The sequence below is a fragment of the Hydra viridissima genome, unplaced genomic scaffold (assembly GCF_058129835.1).
Source record: "Hydra viridissima isolate aposymbiotic clone 2 unplaced genomic scaffold, HvirCarnegie_v1 scaffold_16, whole genome shotgun sequence".
Lineage (NCBI taxonomy): Eukaryota > Metazoa > Cnidaria > Hydrozoa > Anthoathecata > Hydridae > Hydra > Hydra viridissima.
In genome coordinates this window covers 6,815,704-6,836,144 of record NW_028324315.1, presented here as the reverse complement: position 1 = coordinate 6,836,144, position 20,441 = coordinate 6,815,704, and the positions used below count along the sequence as shown (strand labels likewise).

General features: G+C 28.7%; 1 long non-coding RNA gene and 2 pseudogenes across 2 annotated transcripts; all 3 read right to left on the bottom strand.

Annotated features, from left to right (window-relative positions):
• Nucleotides 1-1,390: 1,390 nt before the first annotated feature.
• Nucleotides 1,391-5,580, bottom strand: LOC149877798 (uncharacterized). Its single transcript, XR_016448085.1, has 6 exons — nt 5,298-5,580; nt 4,305-4,618; nt 3,849-3,928; nt 3,615-3,754; nt 3,291-3,435; nt 1,391-3,215 (listed from the first exon to the last, which is right to left on the bottom strand). It is a non-coding gene; the product is annotated as an uncharacterized LOC149877798 (long non-coding RNA).
• LOC149877799 (uncharacterized) lies at nt 1,857-2,775 on the bottom strand (annotated as a pseudogene).
• Nucleotides 5,581-16,453: 10,873 nt separating the features above from the next.
• Nucleotides 16,454-19,032, bottom strand: LOC149877797 (uncharacterized; annotated as a pseudogene). The gene is made up of 3 exons (XR_016448086.1): nt 18,907-19,032; nt 18,574-18,728; nt 16,454-18,265 (listed from the first exon to the last, which is right to left on the bottom strand). The product of XR_016448086.1 is annotated as an uncharacterized LOC149877797 (transcript).
• Between the last annotated feature and the right edge of the window lie 1,409 nt (nt 19,033-20,441).

The window sequence follows — 20,441 nt, the reverse complement described above, 5'->3', positions numbered from 1 at the left end:
TTACTATCAAGCATTAGATAACAAACTAGATTTCATACTAATTGGATTTTCACTCAATGTTATAACCAGTCAGCTCTTTATTAAAAATTAGCCACATTGTTAATAGTTAATCTTTGTCTTAAATAACCAGTCTTTTTGTAAAACTTGATTCGCTTATAAACAGGCGAACAGACAGGTTAGCTCAAATTACATGAACTTTTACTTGCCTGATAAAAAGATAATCAACCGGTAAATAACCTAATCAACGTTTCTTAGTACAACGAAAAACTAGTTTAAAAAAAGCATAAACTTAATGCAAAGTTAGAAAAAAATTAGAAACATTAATATCATCGATCAAAGAACTGGAGAAAAATAACGCAGAAAAAATGAGTAAAAAAGGTTGTTTACTACAAACAAACGGTAGTTTGAAAAAAAGCCCTTGCGATTAAAAGTTTATCAAATTTACGAACTTATAAAATAATGAAGTTTTAAATCTTTTAACCTGAAGAGAGAGAGAGAAATTGTGTTTTAAGCCTGCCAGCCAATGCTATAATAAATAGTCCACAATTTGGACTACCCACTCCTCTCCAGGGAAGACCCAGTAGCGCGTCGACTCTGAGTTTGCCTCCCCTTTAAAGAGCGGGCGAGATTTTCTGAATTTCTTTGCTGTTTTTTTGAATACGAATTTAGTCTAAATAGCTTATTGCAAGTAACTTTACTACAAACATTGCCTTGGTTTTTAGTTCATAAATTACATAAGTTTCAAACTTATGTAACTTATTTAACGAAATGCACCACGAGAAGGTAAACCATAGGACTTTGCATTTCATATCTTTTGATTAAAGAAAAAAACAAAAACACATACAAGGGTTGAAAAAATCTAATAAAAACGAGTCTCTGATTATGAAAAGAACGTCATTACTTTAAAAACTGTTTTTTATCTTTTATTAACAATAACAATTATGGTTCGATCATCTTTTTTTTTAATGACTCTATAATTCAACATACAAAAAAAAACTCACAGAATGTCAAAATATATATCTATATAATTATAACTAAATACTGTCCGTAAAATTTTTTTAGCGTTGATTACTTTACGGACAGTTTTCCATGTATCTGAGGTAAAATAGAACTGAATTGATGAAAGAAATTCTAATGCACATTCATCAAGAATTGAGGATGAAACACAATCTGGTCATTTTTCTATAGCACTGCTATCAATTAGAGTGCCAGAAAGAGCTTTCTGTACATCATCAGCTATTAAAACCCAACTAAGCATCACTATAAGAGAACAAACTGATCTTTATTACTAATTCCATAGAAGTAACTACTAAAAGAAAAATTGAAGTTAAATTTTAATAAATTATTAATGCAAATTTAAAAAATAATTTCACAAATAAGCTCTACCTTAATTAACTTTACCCATTTGGTTTTGTTTGCAATAAGATGCTATTAAATATAAAATTATACAAAACAGTATAAAGGTCTTTATAACATGTAATACAATCATTTTTAACATAATAGCATGTCTTTTAACAGGATCAAGTTTCACAAAAGGAACTGGGACATCAGAAGACTGTCGGCAACGCTTTTTAGGCAGACCTATAGTTGTAAGTAAGTTGTAAGCCTTTTGGGCACCCACATTGGACAACACATTAAAGCAAATGAATCTTCTTTAAACCAGAAACTAAAATAAATGTGTAAGATTCTATAATTCCTTCTTATTTTTACATGACTCATACTTTATGTATTTTATCTTCAATAGCAGATAATTTCTAAACTTATATTTAACTGTAACACCTCCTTTATTTTCCACAACTAAACATTCTTCTTGGTGTGGTTTTGTGCTATTTATGTGGTTTAATTGCTATTTTGTGCTATATTTTGTGGATAGCCACAACAGATTGTTCTGACAGCACTTTTCTGATCATTTTATCTTTGTTCTAAGGCTTTTCATTCAGGTCTGCTAAATTCTCCGGTTCACTGTGAAATGATTCTTCAACAGTTGATGATGTTGACGTTCCCTCTTGTACTCCTGCAATTGAAAAATCCGGAGTTAAGAATATATCATGTATCCTAGAGTCTTTCTCAATAAGTTCAATTACAACCAACCAATGCCCGAGGAAGGTTCATTAGCTGTTCAAAAGTATGTCCAGTAGACTCTGATACTAAAGTAGCTAGAAATGAAGTTGCTTGAAGAACAAGCTTGAACTTTTCATGCTGAGAAAGTTTTTTTTTTCTTGGAGCTCCATGAAGCTTTACACAAGACTCTTCATTTCTGGCAGGTGTACTAAAAACTCAATAATGCTGACAATAATACCCCCTGGTCTATCTTTCTGTACATAGCTCAGCATCAAACAGATTCATTCCTTGCAACTGGTGAAGAGCAAAGATATGGCAACAAGGCAGACTCATGGACTTGCAAAACATACAAACACATTAAATAGAAGTAACTTTAAGCTGACCTTCACTGCTTTTGGCTATATATTTATTATTTTCACCATATAAAAATTTGACTTAACAACACAAGGTCATTTGTTTTAACACTAGCTGAGATGCATGATGTAAGAACTTCCTTAAAACTTGCCTCAGCGGAATTAGGTTCAAACATATCAACATATGTTTATTGCATTTGATAAATAATTTGGTGGTCTCTTTCATTCTGCATTGAGGTTAATAAAACATATAATTTATCAAGGAAGTTTTCCAAAGTACTATTAAAGTCAATAACTTCTTTTAGTTTTCCATTAAAATTCTCTAAAGGATATTAGTGGTGTTCATAAAATTTGTACAAGAATAATTTAAACCAAAAACCCACTCATTACGAATGTTGTGCCAATTATCATTAAAATATTTCAGAACTGTGGTAGGTGCTGAAGAAATAAATTCCCATAAATATCATTGCATTGGCCCTCTGATGTTGCATAAGCTAATTTCTGAATGAGCTCAAGACATGATGTTCGTTGTCCACTTGTGATCCCAAGCTTGAAAGTAGTAATTTCACAATTGAAAGTTCTTAAAATAACAATTAGATTATTATGTTATTTACAAAATACATAAATTTGTAACACTTGAGTTTTATATAAATCATTACATATAAAACGTTTGCATGAGTTGGACATTTCTCATATTGTCGTTTCTCCATTATACACTTCACTAACAGTTGATGTGGCAGCAACTCCCTTGCGGCCTCTTAACTTAATCAGCAGATATATGTACAGAGATATCTGCCATCCCTATAAAAATGAGTGACGACTGATCTAATTATATTAATTGCACAATTTTACAATACATTTATTAGCTCAAGTTACCTAAGAGTGTTAAATAAGTAAAGTAAAAGAGATGTATCTGGAAAAGCAGCATGTAAAATGTCTCTCTGTGAAGTCTTCGTCTGTCATGATGGCATTAGTCTTTGACCAAGAAAAATTGCTTCTCTTAAATGTTTATACAAACCAACTAATAATTAAAAAAAAGAGTTTATTATTGTCAATAATTTAATTTCAAGTATAAGTTATAAAAATATTTTTGTTTGCTATGATAGTAACTTAGCTAAATAAAAGAGATACTAATTAAATAATTTCTATGCCACTCATATAATGTAAAATAGTAAAATATAAGATGCATCTGTAACTGACATCTTTGAACATCACTGGAGGACCATAGGACTGTCCTGCAGAGCATATTCCCCCAGTTGCAATAAGACAGTAGAATTTCAGGTTCAAAGTAACAGGACTGAAGAATTTTTTTTTTCCAAATTTTAACATCTTTAGGTACTCTAAGTCAACACAGTTTAGTTTAAAAATGTGACACAAAATAAATTTGAAATGTTTTTTGGGGGCTAACTATTCCAGGAAATCAAATATACATACATCATGAGAAAAAAAATCAAGCCTCAATGATGCAGCATCCTCATTTGTAAGTAAACCTACAGCAGCTACTTCACTTTCACCTGTTTAATGATATTAACATTAATTAAAAATATTTCAAATCAAATATACAAATTTATTAAAACAAACAAATAATGAACAATTTTGAAAAATATATTGATAGTATGTACTAAAAGCAAACACAAAATGTATAAAGCAACATAATAACCAGCACTATCTTCACAAAGTAAAATATAAACAGGCAGTCGAATTTGTAACAGTTTATAAGCTGCATCTATACATATGAACTCTGAATATGCATTGTATGCACTATGAATAAATGTGTCTTGGAAGAAATTCCCTTTTAAATTACTTTCAGAGTCTGTTAAAACTTCAACATTAGCATCTAACATGAAACAGTGAACGTAAGAGTACAAAATTATTTCAGAGATTACTTACTATATTTTTCTTTTGATGTTGTAACAAAGGTTCCGATATCTTTCCAGGTGTCAGTTTTTTAAAATAAAGCAGCAATATTAGATATATCTCTAAGACTTATTATTTTGCCTGTGGAGTTTATCAACTCTTTTTGCAGCACCTTTTTGTTAGGTTTTAAATGAATTAACTCTGTACTTCAGATAGTTCATAGCTATGTGTTGTATCCATATCTTGTAGAACTAAACATTGTACATCTTCTGACACTTGAATGCTGTGTGCAGTTATTTCAGATTCATCTTTTCCTTCTATCAGCTTACCGCTATCTTTATGGATGCCTAAGATTTACCAGGTAGAAAGGACATTTTTTAAAAAAAAGTTCTATAATAATAGTTATAATTAGAATCCAAAATTCGGTCTATTTTAGATATATAATATTTTTCATTAAAATGAAATCATTCGCAAATAAAGCCACCTTAAATGTGAGATTTTTGAAGTGAAATTTTATTTGTGTTTTTAAGTTTTTTTAGAACAAAATCTCTAATATTTCAAAAGTTATGAGTTTTAGTTACACCCTCTTGAGTGAATATTTTCAAAAAAAACAAAAAAAAAACAATAACGCTCATCTTGAAACAGCCATTCATAGCTTTGTTTGTTTAAAGTTGTATGTAACTAACATAGGGGTTTTATGTTACTAAACTTGAGGTATTAGGAACTAGTTCTGTGTAACTAAACTTGAGGTATTAGATATTTTTGCTTAAGCACTAAGTGATGATTGCTTGCCACATATAATACTGGATTTTATAAGTAATAGAAATCAGTGTATAGTAGTCGGTGAATTCTATTCAGACTGGGTAGACGTATTAAGTAGTGTTCCTCAGGGTCCTGTAATTGCTTCTGTAAATAATATTGCTTTGGTGTTCATAAATGATATCTCTGTATTGGTTTAAAAAAATTGTACTTGATTTTTTTGACATTGTCCTGTTAAAAGATAAACAATAAATTACGAACTTTTACGTTTTCTCTCGCCACTATATTTAAATTTTTGACCACCATGAATGACCACCATGTATACAACAATACTTGATGAAATAGTATTTAATCTGAGGTGCTATAACAGCAGCTTTCTTTGGAACAGATTTTCTAGCAGCCTCAATAGTTCTAGCATCTCTAATCCATAACTTAACAAAATTATTATCTTTATATTTTTTAATAGCTTCTTTTAACAATATAAATGATGAAAAAGATTCAGAGAAAGTAAAAGCGATTGCCGTTTTTACTATACCATCTACAGCACTTCGATCTGTTTGACACGTGAAGTTATTTATACTTCCGAAATTTATTTAAATTATTTATTTTACCGAAAGCGTGTTTTATTGGTTGATTTGACACGTGAAATTCTTAGCCAATGAAACGGACTTTCAGTAGTATATGAATTTACTTTTGACTACCGGATTTCGGTAGTCAAACTGTCCACGGCGATATATCTATATATATATATACAGTACTGTGAATAAGTTTTAGCCCACTTATTAAAACTCATGTTTATTTAACAGATTTTGAATAATAGCTTCTGATTTTTTTTTTTTATATAAAACAATGCCTAACTTCAAACAATACTAAACACTATTTTAACAAAGAAAAGAAATATTTATCAAAATTTTACATAGATTTTTGTATTTAGATATCTAACGTGTTTATTTTTGTTGTATGCTGATCTGAACCCAACTCGTATCAGCTCGTTTGTTTTTAGTTTGCTCTTGCATTTTTGTTTATTTATTGCTGTGAAGGCTTCATATTAGATGATAGTACAGTTTACAAAGATATTTCATAGATACTGTGTGTTTAATATTATTTTTTGTTTTTCTAAGAGTGAAACTTCTAATTTACGTTGTTTTTTTTTTGTTTTTTTTTCTTTTGTATTATTATTTTATTGTTATTTAAGTAATGAAATGGGTAAAATTCCACTACTGGAATGTAAAAAATTATCGAGCTTCATGAAGAAGGTTATTCTCAACGACAAATTGTCCAAAAAACAAAATATTCAAGGACAGCCATTAGAAAAATTATGAAAAAATTTAAAAACACGGGATCTCTTGAGGATAAAATTCGAAGTGGAAGACCTCTAAAGCTTACAAAACATGACATAAAGTATTTAAAAAATGTGTCTCTGTGAAATCGGGAAAAAACCTCGAGTGAACTAGCTCAAGACATTCAGGCTGCGACTGGGACAAATCGTTAGGTTAGAATTATTTTGTTCTACCTCCCATTTTCAACGTTGAAAGAAAGAATGTCGAAGAATGTTTTCGAATATTAAAAAGAGAGTGGGACAATATTCTACAAAATTTCATTACAAACTTATATGAATTAATTCCCAGGAGATTCGCTTCTGTGATCAACGCAAAAGGCGGACATACGAAGTATTAATTGTTCTTTCTTTTTGTATCATATTTTATCAAATTATTTCTAGATATTTTTGTTTATAATATGTGTCTATAAACCTGATTTTTTTTACTTCATAAGTCCTTCATATTTTTACGAAAAAGTCAAAAATAATTGTAAACTTATGGTGGGCTAAAACTTATTCACAGTACATATATATATATATATATATATATATATATATATATATATATATATATATATATATATATATATATATATATATTAGTTTTGAAGAATCAAAAACAATTAGAATTGCTGTAGTACAAAAGCTGCCCAAATTCTTGACCTAAGTTCTATCAAGATCTCTTGAAAACAACTTGATGATTAAGTGCATTTGCATGGTAGGTCCAGAAATGATGAAGAACTGCATCAGGAACTTCAAACTGCTCGGTCACAAATAAAACAATTTAAACTAACAAACTTGTGGAGTCTATGCGTAGCAGATGAAAAAAGGCAGTTAAAAACAATGGATATACCATCAACATGGCCGCCGAGAGGGGGGGGGTTGAACGGGGAAGATTCCCGGGCCCCCGTGTGTCTACAACTGATTTTTTAAAGTAATTTTTAAAAGATTTAAATAATTTTGACTTTTAAAAGCTTTGATTAACTTTTATTTTTAATTTTTAATGACCAGAGTACGCTTCTTTTGGTCCTGGGTATATAATTGATCATAATGTGGGCCTCTTAAGAAAACTTCTCCGGGGCCCGAAATTTCTCTCGGCTGCTATGACCATCAATTACAGATCTCATTTTGATGATATACTTTTAAAACTTCCTTAATTTTTTGAGTTGGAAGTAATAACATTTTGTGTTATTTTTGTTGTATTGTTGTGTCAATATATACCTATCTTGCATAGAATAGATGTTTATGCTATGTTTTATCTAAATCAATATTTTTTTTAGGTAGCCTAATGTATAATGTTTTTACAAACTTAATGCCTCTATGGTTAGACCCAAAATCAAAATGAAAGTTTAATAGGATGATATGGCAGCGTATACCCAAAACAAAGTATGCTTTGTTAACACAGTTGGGTTAGGAATTTATGATGATGTTTCAAATTTTAATATTGGAAGAAAAGCCAGTGTTCTTTTATTTGAAAAGATGAATATGATTCCTGGAATATATACTCTTCAAGGCTATTCCATCATGAACAAAAAGCATCTAATTTTTTGTAGAAATCAAAATTGGACAACATGAGATTTTGACTGAAAATATTTGTTGTAATTGTAAAATATCATATTTAATTGCGTTTTTCTCAATATGTAATTTATTGACCTCCCAGCCATCCTATTTCAATAAAAGTGTTTATTTCATCGAGTTTTACAATTGGAACTAAAAGTTTTACACTATTGTAAAAAAAAATTATTTATGCATAATTTATTATTTATGCATAAATTGTTTATAAATAATTATATATATATATATATATATATATATATATATATATATATATATATATATATATATATATATATATATATATAGCTTGATCTTTCATTTTTAAAATGCACCATTTTAAAAACTTCAGTGTAAGTCAAATACTTATTCTTTTAAAATACTTTTTTTTCAGTTTGTAGATCAACATGTTGTTAACCATTCGCCAAAAATTCATATCCTAAATGCTTTCGGTTACTGAGATAGTATGGCAAGGGTGGCATAATATTTTTGAATGTTGACCATTTTAATTGGTAACCATGACAGCTAATAAAGTTGCTTTTCATTTTTTTAAATGTTGTTACTTACATTTTTCTTTTCTTTTTGTTGAAATTTTAAAAAAGTTTGTTGGGGTCTTACGCCTTAAATTTGTTGGGTGCGTGTGTATTGGACAAAGCTTTGCAGATAAAGCCGCAAGAAGCTGTAATAAAATAAAACCACAGAAGAAACAGGGTAAAAGTTGATTGGTATTAGAGCAAAAAAGTAAAACTTAATCTCTTTTTATTGAAGCAGTTAAAAAATAGTTAACAACACCTTAAAGTAAAATCTTAATGTCCTTTAAACATTTCGATGCAGGAATACAATCCCCAGCAGCTAAAGCAGCTTGTGCAGAATTTAAACCTTGAAGCCATAAAAATAATGGTTTAATTAAATTAAGTTGATAAATCAAGCAAAGTGCCACCAATATCATTAAAAGACCGAACATTAGTAAAACTTTAACAGTATATGTTGTTATTCCGAAACGTTTAGCCATAAAATCAATGGGAGAGAACAAAATCGAACCAAGGCTACTAAATGCTTTTTTTAAAAAGCAAAAGACATCATCCGAACACTTCATAATTATGCTTTTAACATAATCATTTAATGAAGATAACAGCACTGCAAATTCTTTCGTTTTAGTCAAGGATTTTGCATTCACTAGAACTTTTTCCCACTTTTCGTCTGCTGATGATTTGGTATTCTCGACGGCGCTTGAAGTAACCAAACCTTGATTTATTGTTTTGACTGCATCCATCTCAGTTCCATCATTAAAGTTTACCAAACAGTTACCCATTATGATTAGAAATTGTAGCCGAATTTAAATTTAAAACCATTTGTAAACGCTAAGTTTCGCGTTGAAAAATGAACACTTATCACACTTTCATTTAAATATATGCCACTGAATCGTGGTTTTACATGTTTGATATCTTTATCTGTCTTTTTTTCATGAAAACTAAATTAGATCGTCTGGCCATTAGTATAGAACAAATTACTCACAAGATTGTTTAAAAAATGAGCTCTATCAAATATATTAATCTTTACACTTTATTTAATCCTTTTTTTGCAGAAATTTTTAAACGAATTATCTTTTGTATGCTATAGCTTCACGTGAAGCTCGCTTTCAAAATAAAAAGCCCTGCAATCATAGCGTTTTCTACTATAGGCCTATTCATCGCGCAACCGGATTTTTTTGTGGGGGCTTTTTTTTTTATGATAGTAGAGAATTATTTCTCCACGTTCAGATTAGTTTTTAAAAGAGAAAATGTAATGTCGTATACGATATATTGTAAATTATTGTTTTATGATGTAATGTAAATAAACTTATGTAATTTAAACGTGGAGTTTTTGAATTAACTTAAATATTAATAATATGTATCTTTTAACTTCATATTAAATCTATGCAGAAATATATTGTGTGTATACTTGTCACACTTATTATCAAAGTGAAAATATATATATCGAGTGAAGCTAGTAAAGTATCATTGTATCAATTTCCAAGAGACAGTTTTGAGCGTGAAACATGGATAAAAGCTCTAATTTAGTTCTTACCTCAATACTGACTCCTAATGTGCTCAGATAGCACATTAGAAGTCAGTATTGCCAAATCCCAGGAGCAGCCAATCTTGAAATCGTTTTCTACATTTCTTTAACTATATAGAGCAGAAGAGTTTTGCTTAAGATCTTTAAGTGGTATTAGAAATACATTTAATAATGGGTTTATGAAAGTTTCAGCTTTGAAATATTTCATAATGGAGTTAAGTGTAATGTTTCTACTTTAACAAATAAAAATTACTAGTAATTGAATGGTAACTGTTGACACCTAGTTTTAGTTTGATAACATACTTCGGTTTTTAAGTTCCATGCAAATGGACAATAAAAAAGAATTAATTTTGCAGTTATTGAACATATTTCAGTTATTGGACCTAAACTAACTTTAGATCAAACAACATTCTATTATTAGAAATATGGTCATTTTCTACTATTTCGGATTGTGGTGGATTAAAAAATTCCAACTGATAATTCTTGCCAATGGACATTTTTTTTGTTTTATAATTTTTCAAATAAATAAAGATCGTGTTTGCAGAAAATCTTTAAGTAATTATCTTATGAAAACACCAAACTGTTATTTTTCGGATATAGAAGAACATAGTTGTATAATACTGAGCAACATTTTTTTTAAAAATTTATGTACCACTGTCACTCCAAGATCTGGCAAAGATCCCGCATTAAACATCTGGTTGTTTTCTGACTTTGTCCTTTTTTTAAACAAAATTCATCCGATATTCTTTGTTTGGTTTAGTACCATTTTCTAATCATTACAAGAAAATATCAACTTTGTTTTTCAGACAGTGAAGCCTAATATCGGTGAAATTATAATTATGTAAACGTGTGTCAATGCAATTTTTTTTTTTTTTTTTTTTTTTTCATTTTTTATTATTTATAGGTTATTAGTTTTTTGTTTTTTTTTAGTTTATTAAAAAATTATTAGGTAATACATTCAAAGTAACTTTTATTTTTTCATAGCTGAGGTTATTTTATTTCCGGTAAAAAAATAGGCCCCCACCATAAAATCCAGTTGTGAGATGAATAGGCCTGTAGTAGAGAACGCCATGCCTGCAATCAAAACATAGCTATTTCGTCAAAAAAAAAAAAATTAACTCAACTAATTGTCAAAGGTTAAAGAACGCTTCAACTTGATGAATTAAAAACGGAAGAAAAAACCTTTCCGCTGTATTTCAAATCTAATCTCGAAAAAAGAAAAGGTCCCATCTTTGAAAAGTTGTTTTCAAAATCACGGGGGTTTATTACTTACTTATTTGCGGAAAAAAGTCGAAATGTTAAAAAAAAAGCATACTTTAAACCTAAAGATCTTCTGTTTGCAGATTTAAATTGTTGAATTTGAATAGATAGTTTGTTTCCCTCTCAAATGCCAAAAATAACTAAAACTTAAACAAAAACTCATATTATCAACATCTTAGAAAAATATGACTACGACAAGGGATCAACGATGTATCGTTTAAAGATGAGTTTATCAATCGTCTTTGATGCCATGAACAACTCATCGTGTTCAATACATCGAACCCAATTAGTTTGTTCGATATATCGAACACGGTTAATCGAATAAAAACCTGAACAATTTACGATGTGTTACTTAAAAAGAATCATATAAAATGGTATAAAATTATTTACAGCTGTTTTTTCGATTTCTGATTATGTTCCTTACGATGTCTTTACGTTTTACATGAGAAAAAGTAACTAATAATTAAAATGAATCGTAAATCGTTTAATTAAATAGATTGTTTAATATATTGTCAATCGTAAATCGTTCAATTGAATGACTTCTATAATATAATTAGTACAGAAATGCTTAATGTTTAGGGTGGAATGCAAGAACCGAACTTGAGTCAAGTTCGACTTGAAATCTCAAGTTCGACTTTGTCAAGTCAGACTTGAAAAATTGACTTGAGCGAATGCGTAAACGAGACTTGAAAATTTCAAGTTCGTGCTTGAGAAAGTCGAACTTGAAAAATAGACGAGGCGTTGAATTCAGGGCGTTTATCGGAAAATGCACTTCGCAACCAATAGCGGTAATGCATATTTTTACGGGAAAAACCTTTTACTGAAACAAATTCCGTGTAATGATATTTGTATAATATACGATTAAATAAAAAGTTTATAACAGTAAAAAAAAAAAAAAAAAAACGATCTTGCTATCTATTTTTCATCAGAAAAATAAATTCATTTAGGCACTTTCAGTTCCAAATCCTAAGTTGTAGGTAAACAACGGTTGGTCGTATGTTCCACTCAAGTGATCAAGACAATATCTCTTGATTTCTCCATTTTTACAGATTCCATTTGAATTAAAATACATGAAAATGTTCTAGAAAATACAGAATCTTATTTTGACGCCTTTTGGGCATGATATTATACTAGAATGTATTTTTACTTATCTTTTTTCTAATACTTCAATGAAAATAATTTTTTTACAAATACTGAATACTGAGAAAACTACTTTAAACAAAATTAGTTTTCTCAATGCCAATACGACATTATATATATATATATATATATATATATATATATATATATATATATATATATATATATATATATATATATATAAAAGTTAATAGAGATCACATATGGAGACAGGTCTTCTGAAATTATTATAGAAACAGAAAAGAAAAACTTATAGAAACAGAAAAGAAAACTTTTAAGAAACCATTGTTTGAAATAAGAGAGCATCTTGCTCATTAATACATGAAAAAGAACAAAATTTAAAGTTAAAAAAAATCTCTTATTAAAAAAGATACAAAAAAACAATATAATGAAATTCATGATTTTGATAAAGAAATAATGTAAAAATAAATAGAAATAACTAATATAAAAAAAAAACTCACTCCAGAAAAAGAAACAATACAAAAAAAACATGAAATTAAAATATTTTCAAAGTTAAAATTTTAAAAAAGCAACACAACAGAATTATTCTATGTGAGGAGTATTATTTTCAAACAATATCAGATCCAAATTTTTTTTTTAAGAATGTTTTAATTCATCACTTTATTTTAAGAGAAATTGTTTTTTTCATATATAATACTAATTTGAAATATAAAATGTAATTCTTTTTAAATAATATGCAGTATAAATATTTGCAAATAATGTTTTTGTTATTAGACCTTTATCCATAATTAGACACTATTTTTTTATCCATAATATAAAATTAAAAAAAAAAAAAATCAGTCCAAAATTTGATTTCTCATTGTTTCTGCAAAAATATCTCTTGTGAATGCTTCAGCACCATATTCTTCATTGCTATTTTGTATTTCATTGCCTCCACAATAATCATTTTGTAGAAGGGCAATGTTGTGAAGCACAAAACAGGATATTATTATAGCTATGGAATTTGCAGTTTTTTTCGTAAGGGTATCGTAAGGGTTTCGTTAAGACAAGGATATCGTTTTTTTGATATACAAAACAATATTCAACAAAAACATTTAACATGTGTGTACTTCTTAAGCTGTAATTGTATCTGATTTCACTTTCATTTTTGGATTAAAAAAAGGTGTCATTAAATATTGTTTACAAGGATAGCCAGAATCACCTTAAACATGAACATGTTGGCAAGCTTCAAAAACTTGTTTAATAGCTGAGTTAGCAAAAACAAATGAATCCTAAACACTTCCAGGCCATTTAACACAAGCAGATAAAATTTCTTTTGAAGCACCTGCAATGACCTGGCAATCCAAAGAAAAAAATATCTTTTTGTTTCGATATGCGCTTTCTCTACAAGGAATTATTATAGGAATATGTGTTCCATCAATTGCTTCTATAAATCCTGGGAATCCTTGAATTTGGTAAAATCTAAATAATGGTTGATAAATATTTTTTTTACCTAAGAAAAGTTCAAAGTTTGTATGAACTTACAAAATCAGACATCCATGAAAACTTATAACCACTTTTTCTGAATTATCAAAGAATCTGTTGGAAACTTTAGGTACTGATATCTTTTGTTAGCCGTTTGAACTGAAATGTTCTTAACCACTCGACAAATAGTTGACTGATTAACTTTCAGCTCCTCCAAATCTCCTATTACTCTCTAAAAAGGTTTATTTATTGTTACTTGAGTATATTATCATTTGTTGGTATAAAATGATGTTATTTAAAAACAAAACATAAAATCTACAATAAGAAGGTAGAATTGTCTGATGCCATTTCTTGAATATCTACTCAGTTGGAATAAACCAGTAGCATAAAACTGAAATGTAATAGCCAGTTGTTGTACAGATGAAAGAGGGCACCCTCGATTGTTTACATTATTGTTAGTATAGTTATTAGCTAATATTAAAAAAGTTTCTGTGGAAAATCTGTATCGCCTTTTAAATTCTATATTGTCGTAAACTTCTAAAGGATTGGCTCTGTCAATAATAAACCTTGGTATGTGATTTGGCACATTTCTTCTTCTTCTTCTTCTTTTATGCTACTGGTTCATTCCAAGTGAGTAGATATTCAAGAAACGGTATCAGAAAATGGCACCTTCTTATTGTAGATTTTACATTACGTTTTTAAATAACAACATTTTATACCAACAAATGATTATAACAATAAATAAACTCTTTTAGAGAATAATAGGAGATTTGGAAGAGCTGAAACTCAACTGTTTGTTCAGTGGTTTAGAACATTTCAATTCGAATGGCTAACAAAAGATATCAATACATAAAGTTTCCAACAGAAGCTGATTCTTTGATAATTCATCAAAAGTGATTATAAGTTTTCATGGATATCTGATTTTGCTATTTCATACAAACTTCAAACTTTTCTTAGATAAAGAAAATATTTATATTTATCAACCATTATTTAGATTTTACCAAATTCAAGGATTCCCAGGATGTATAGAAGCAATTAATGAACACATATTCCTATAATAATTCCTTGTGGAGAAAGCGCAGAAATTTATCGAAACAAAAAGGGATTTTTTTTTGAATTGCCAGGTCATTGCAGGTGCTTCAAATGAAATTTTATCTGCTTGTGTTCAATGGCCTGGAATTGTTCAGGATTCATTTGTTTTTGCTAACTCAGCTATTAAACAAGTTTTAGAAGCTCGCCAACATGTTCATGTTTCAGGTGATTCTGGCTATCCTTATAAACAATATTTAATGACACCTTTTTCTAACCCAAAAATGAAAATGAAATCAGATACAATTACAACTTGAGAAGAACACACATGTTGAATGTTGTTGTTGAATATTGTTTTGGTATATCAAAAAAAAACAATACCCTTGTCTTAACATTCCCTTAGGAACAAAACTGCAAAATTCCATAGCTATAATAATATCCTGTTTTGTGCTTCACAACATTGCCCTTCTACAAAATGATTATTGTGGAGGCAATGAAATACAATATAGCAATGAAGAATGTGGTGCTAAAGCATTCACTAAAGACATTTTTGCAGAAACAAAGCAAAAGTCAAATTTCAGACTTATTTTTTTTTAAAAAAAATTGTGTATGATAATGGATAAAGGGTCTAATAACAAAAACATTATTTTCAAATATTTATACTACATATTATTTCAAAAGAATTACATTTTATATTTCAAAATAGTATTATATATGAAAAAAACAATTTCATTAAAAAATAAAGTGATAAATTAAAACATTCCAAAAACAATTTGGATCTGATATTCTTTGAAAATAATAATCCTCACATAGAATAATTCGTTGTGTTGCTTTTTTAAAACTTTGTGAAAATTTTAACTGTGAAAATTTTCACAAAGTTTTGTTTGTATTGTTGCTTTTTCTGGAGAGAGTTTTTTTTTATATCATCTATTTCTATTTGTTTTTGCATTAGTTCTTTATCAAGATCATGAATTTCATTATATTGCTTTTTTGTATTTTTTTTTTATTAAGAGATTTTTGTTTAACGTTAAACTTTGTTCTTTTTCATGTGTTAATGAGCAAGATGCTATCAATGGTTTTTAAAAGTTTTCTTTTCTGTTTCTATAAGTGGCCCAATAATTTCAGAAGACCTGTCTCCATATGTGATCTCTATTGACTTACATATGTAAATGGTATACTTACATATGTAAATGGCAGTGTTTGGAAAGTTCCTTTTAAAAAGGATCTCGTTCCGTTCCCCGTTCATTTCGTAAAAAAAGAACTCGTTCCAATTCCTCGTTCATTAATCAAAAAAGGAACTTGTTACACGTTCCTCAAAAAATAGAACTCGTTCCTACTTCGTTCCTTTTTTTAAACTTATTTTTACATAGTAAATGATGTTACTTATAGCACATTTAATACAAAATAAGAGATCTATTGTTTCGCTAAGCAGGCGCTTTTTTATAGTGCTTTGCTTAATCATTACTTTTAAAAAGTGTTTTAATATTTCTGGTGTACTGCCGGCCTAGTCTGCCTCTGCATGTACATTATACATATAAAATTGATATACTAATTTCAGCTCGGAAGTATGAGCATTATAAAACTGTTACTGGAAAATAAAGATTTAGAAAACAAGTAAAAAGTATAAAGAGAAAGAAAATTTTAGACACCAACTTTATTTTGTTTCAATAAAACTAATTTTTCAAATAGAGAGCCACACAATGTATGTCTTTTTTCAGTCATCACATTAGACCCTGTCGAAGAAAGCCGTTCAACCGGAGCACTCGACGGAAGAGGTGTGTTAAGTTCTAAAAAAACTTTCAATACTGCTGGGTATAATAATAGCACAGTTAACTCTTTTGACTGTGATTTTAAATATAACTCCAACTCCTCAATACCAGAACTTGTAATTAAGTTGTTTTCAACTGGTAAACAGAAAAAGTCTTCTTTAGATGAACCTGTTGCTATATGTGAAGAGGATTCGATTTCACAAGATGTAGAACTAAGATCCACATTTTCAAACAAAGACTTTAACCAGGCTTCTGCTGTGAAACGTTTGACACCATCAAGCCATAATAATTTAAAACGCGGTATTAAACAAGATGCTAATATTAGTTCTTTTTTTTCCCAAATAGAACTAAATCGAGTTTAAATTGAAGTTCTTACTGTGTTGACAAGTGGACCACAAAAGTTCATATTTTTCTGTTGCAAAATAATTAACTTTTTATCCAAAGCATAAAGTGTCGGCAACAAATAACCCATGAACATTGATTCTTCTCCTTGTAAAAAGTCTAAAGATTGGGCAAGAGGAGTCATTACTTCACAGTATTCATGAATTAATTGAATTTCTTGATTTGTGAATCTTTGTATTTCGCAGAAATCCATTATATTGCTCATTTTGTTATGTCCATTAGAGTTTAAAAAAATATTTTTAATTTGTAATAAGCTATCATAGGTACAGTTCCATCTTGTTTTGTTTGGCGTTTTTAAATAAACCTCTAATATATTGTGAATTTTTTCAGCAACTCTTTTTGATATATTTTGTTTACTCCATAATGATGAACACTTGCCCATTGCTTTCCTATAAATTTTCTTAAAATTAGTTTCTGAAACCTGTACCATTTTCTCAACATCATTTTTTGCTATTAAGTCTAGTGTATGACTAGCACATCTAAAATGTTGTGGTAACTGAACAAATAAGTCATTCTCTTCTTGTTCATGACTACTTTTGTCCAAAATTTCATATAAATTTATATTCTCATCACATAAATTGTCATTGTCATTATCTTCATCATCATCATTGCTATCTTCCTCATTCTCTGAATTTTTTGAAATTGGATATGATTTAAAAGCTTTTACAAAATTCGAACCACTGTCTGTTGTTGTAGCATCTTGTTTTGTATTTTATAGGTTGTATGAATCTTATACAAAACATTAGCCAGAACAGTATATGTTTGTCTTCCTTTTAAGCGACTACATGCTAAAGATATTGAATGCACTGGAGAGTCTTTTGATCTATCCAATGACAAGTCACCCCAATATAACCTCTTTTACCTTTACTCCAACAGTCAGCTGTGGTTGCAACATACATAACATCTCCAAGTGTTGAAGTAATATCTTCAATCATTGATAAATACAGATTATTAATACGTAGTTTTAAAGTTTTACTACAAATAATCTTCAGGTCTTTAGGAAGGCCTAACTTCACCAAATTCACAAATGATGGTTTATCAACTATATTTAAGGGTTGTGTTTCACTAACAATAAAATTTACAACCAGTTGATCTAAACTTTTTTGATTTAATTTAAATTGCTCATTTCCTTTATCGGTTCCATATTTCTCAAGAGTAGACTGCACCACTCCTTTTTTCACATTCTCTGATGAACTTAATTTTTTCTTTTTAACAAAAGCATTTTTTTTACCTTCATTTATAGCTTTTTCAAAAGCAACCATTTTGAATGGGTGAATTCTCTAATAAAAAAAGAAAAATTTTAAATTATTAGTTTTTATTAATAAGTAAATCAAACTTGAAACCTCATCAAATTCAAAGAATTACATTCTTTATTCAACATGGTGTAATTATTGAATTTACATGTGTACCAATATATGCACCTATTCAAGTTTCTTAATGTTTACAATAATTTCTTTTTTGCATCCGCTTGTATAAGGTACATAGAACGATACTATGCATGCTAAGTATGTATTTTATTTCATACATAATTCAAAGTAAGTAAACTGAATTAAATTCAAAATAGTAGGAAACACTAACACTTATTTACCTTAATATGTCGTTTTAGATTAGATGATGTATTTTTAGCTGTACTTATTTCTTTTCCTAAAGGGCCACACAAAACACATTTTGCATTTATATTATTGCCATTTATTCCATTGAATACAAAAAATGATTCTAAACCGCTCCAAGGCAAACGTTCATCTAAGAGAAAATGAAAACATTAAATAGTGTTAAGCATAATGAGAAATTTTGTTGCATAGACTTGTGACTTTAGTTAAGCCAAGGACGTTAGCTAATAATATTACTTTAAAAATAATAAACTTAAGTCAATGCACTATAAATTAGATAAAAAGTAACAGCATGTCTTATAAAAACTTACCACTAACTTCAGTATTACTATTACATGCGCAATTGCTAACATTTTCAATAACTGAAACATCACTGACAATATCAGTAATCGGATTCATTTTGCCAACTATAACCACGTGAAATAAAACTGCATTAAAAAGTCGTTTTATTTTATGTTAATTTATTTTAGGCGGTTTTGGTTCGGATTAAGTTAGCCACATATACTAATTTTTAAACTATCAGAATTAATTCAAAAATTAGTACATGTGGCCAACTGAGTCCGAACTTAGATTGGAGATTATCAAAATATAAATCATTTTCTTTTTGAACTTTAAAAACAACTATTTTGCAAAAAGCAAAATTATAAATTTTTAAGGAACTATTACTTTTCGTTCACGTTCCTTCAAAAAAAGAATTCGTTCTCCTTCCTCGTTCCATTATTTTAAAAGGAACCTGGGGCCAATGCTATAAACAATTCGAAGTTTTTTTCGAGAAAAAAAATCTTTCGTAAAAACGCAATTTTTCACGTACGAAAAAAAGTTCGTAATCTCGAAGAATTTATCGCTGTTTGTATTTTTTTCGGCCATTGCTATAAAGCATAAAACGTATACGTCACTAAAATTCACGAACTTTTTTATCCGTAATACATAGTAGTTATATAATAGTAATTTTTATTGTAATTTTTATTTATTAGGCCTAATTAATGAATTTTATTAGTCATTAAGTATGCTGTGCTGTCTATTCTACTTTTATGAATATTTTTACATTCTAGTATTTGGTGTTTAAAAAAGCTGTGTAAAATTAAAGTAGGAACATGAATTTAATTTTTTCGGGCGAAGACTTAGATTTCGAAGTTGCAGAAAATGAGCTTCGCCACCGATTGCCTCGAGAGGTTGGTGTTTAAAACATTACTTAAAATTACTATATATATATATATATTTTTTTTTTTAATGATTTTTTATCGAAGAAAATCAGAAATCATACTAAATAGGCGCAGAAATTATATTTTTGTTTTGTTTTTCAATATCATTTTAGTTTAATGGTCGCTTTTTTAACGAAGATGTTTCTGGCAACGTTTTTCGAGAGCAGTATCGAGTCCCAAGAGCTGTATTAGATTTTTTAGAAACTAGGCTTAAAGATGATTTGCAACATTATACTAAGCAATTTGCAACATTATACTAAGCATTTCTTCATTTTATTGGCACAAATGTTTTTTTTCATGTTCTCAGAGACTGTCATGGAATCTTTACCAACACAATTTATCGTATTATACAGTGTAGGAGAAGCTATTTTCAATGTTAGTGTATTAAGTTAATAAAACTATTGGAAGTATATATATATTTACATATATATATATATTTAGATATATATAAAATTGATATGTACTATACATTACATCATGTTATCACTGTTAATTTTATATACTGTAATATATCTCTGCTGTTTTTGAATAGAATGATTAAATTGCCATTATTATTACCCTTGTTATATATCATTAGCACTGTTAGTAGCTTACTTTACATTAGTTTATAACTATTTGTATATAAACTCGAATGTAAAATCTTT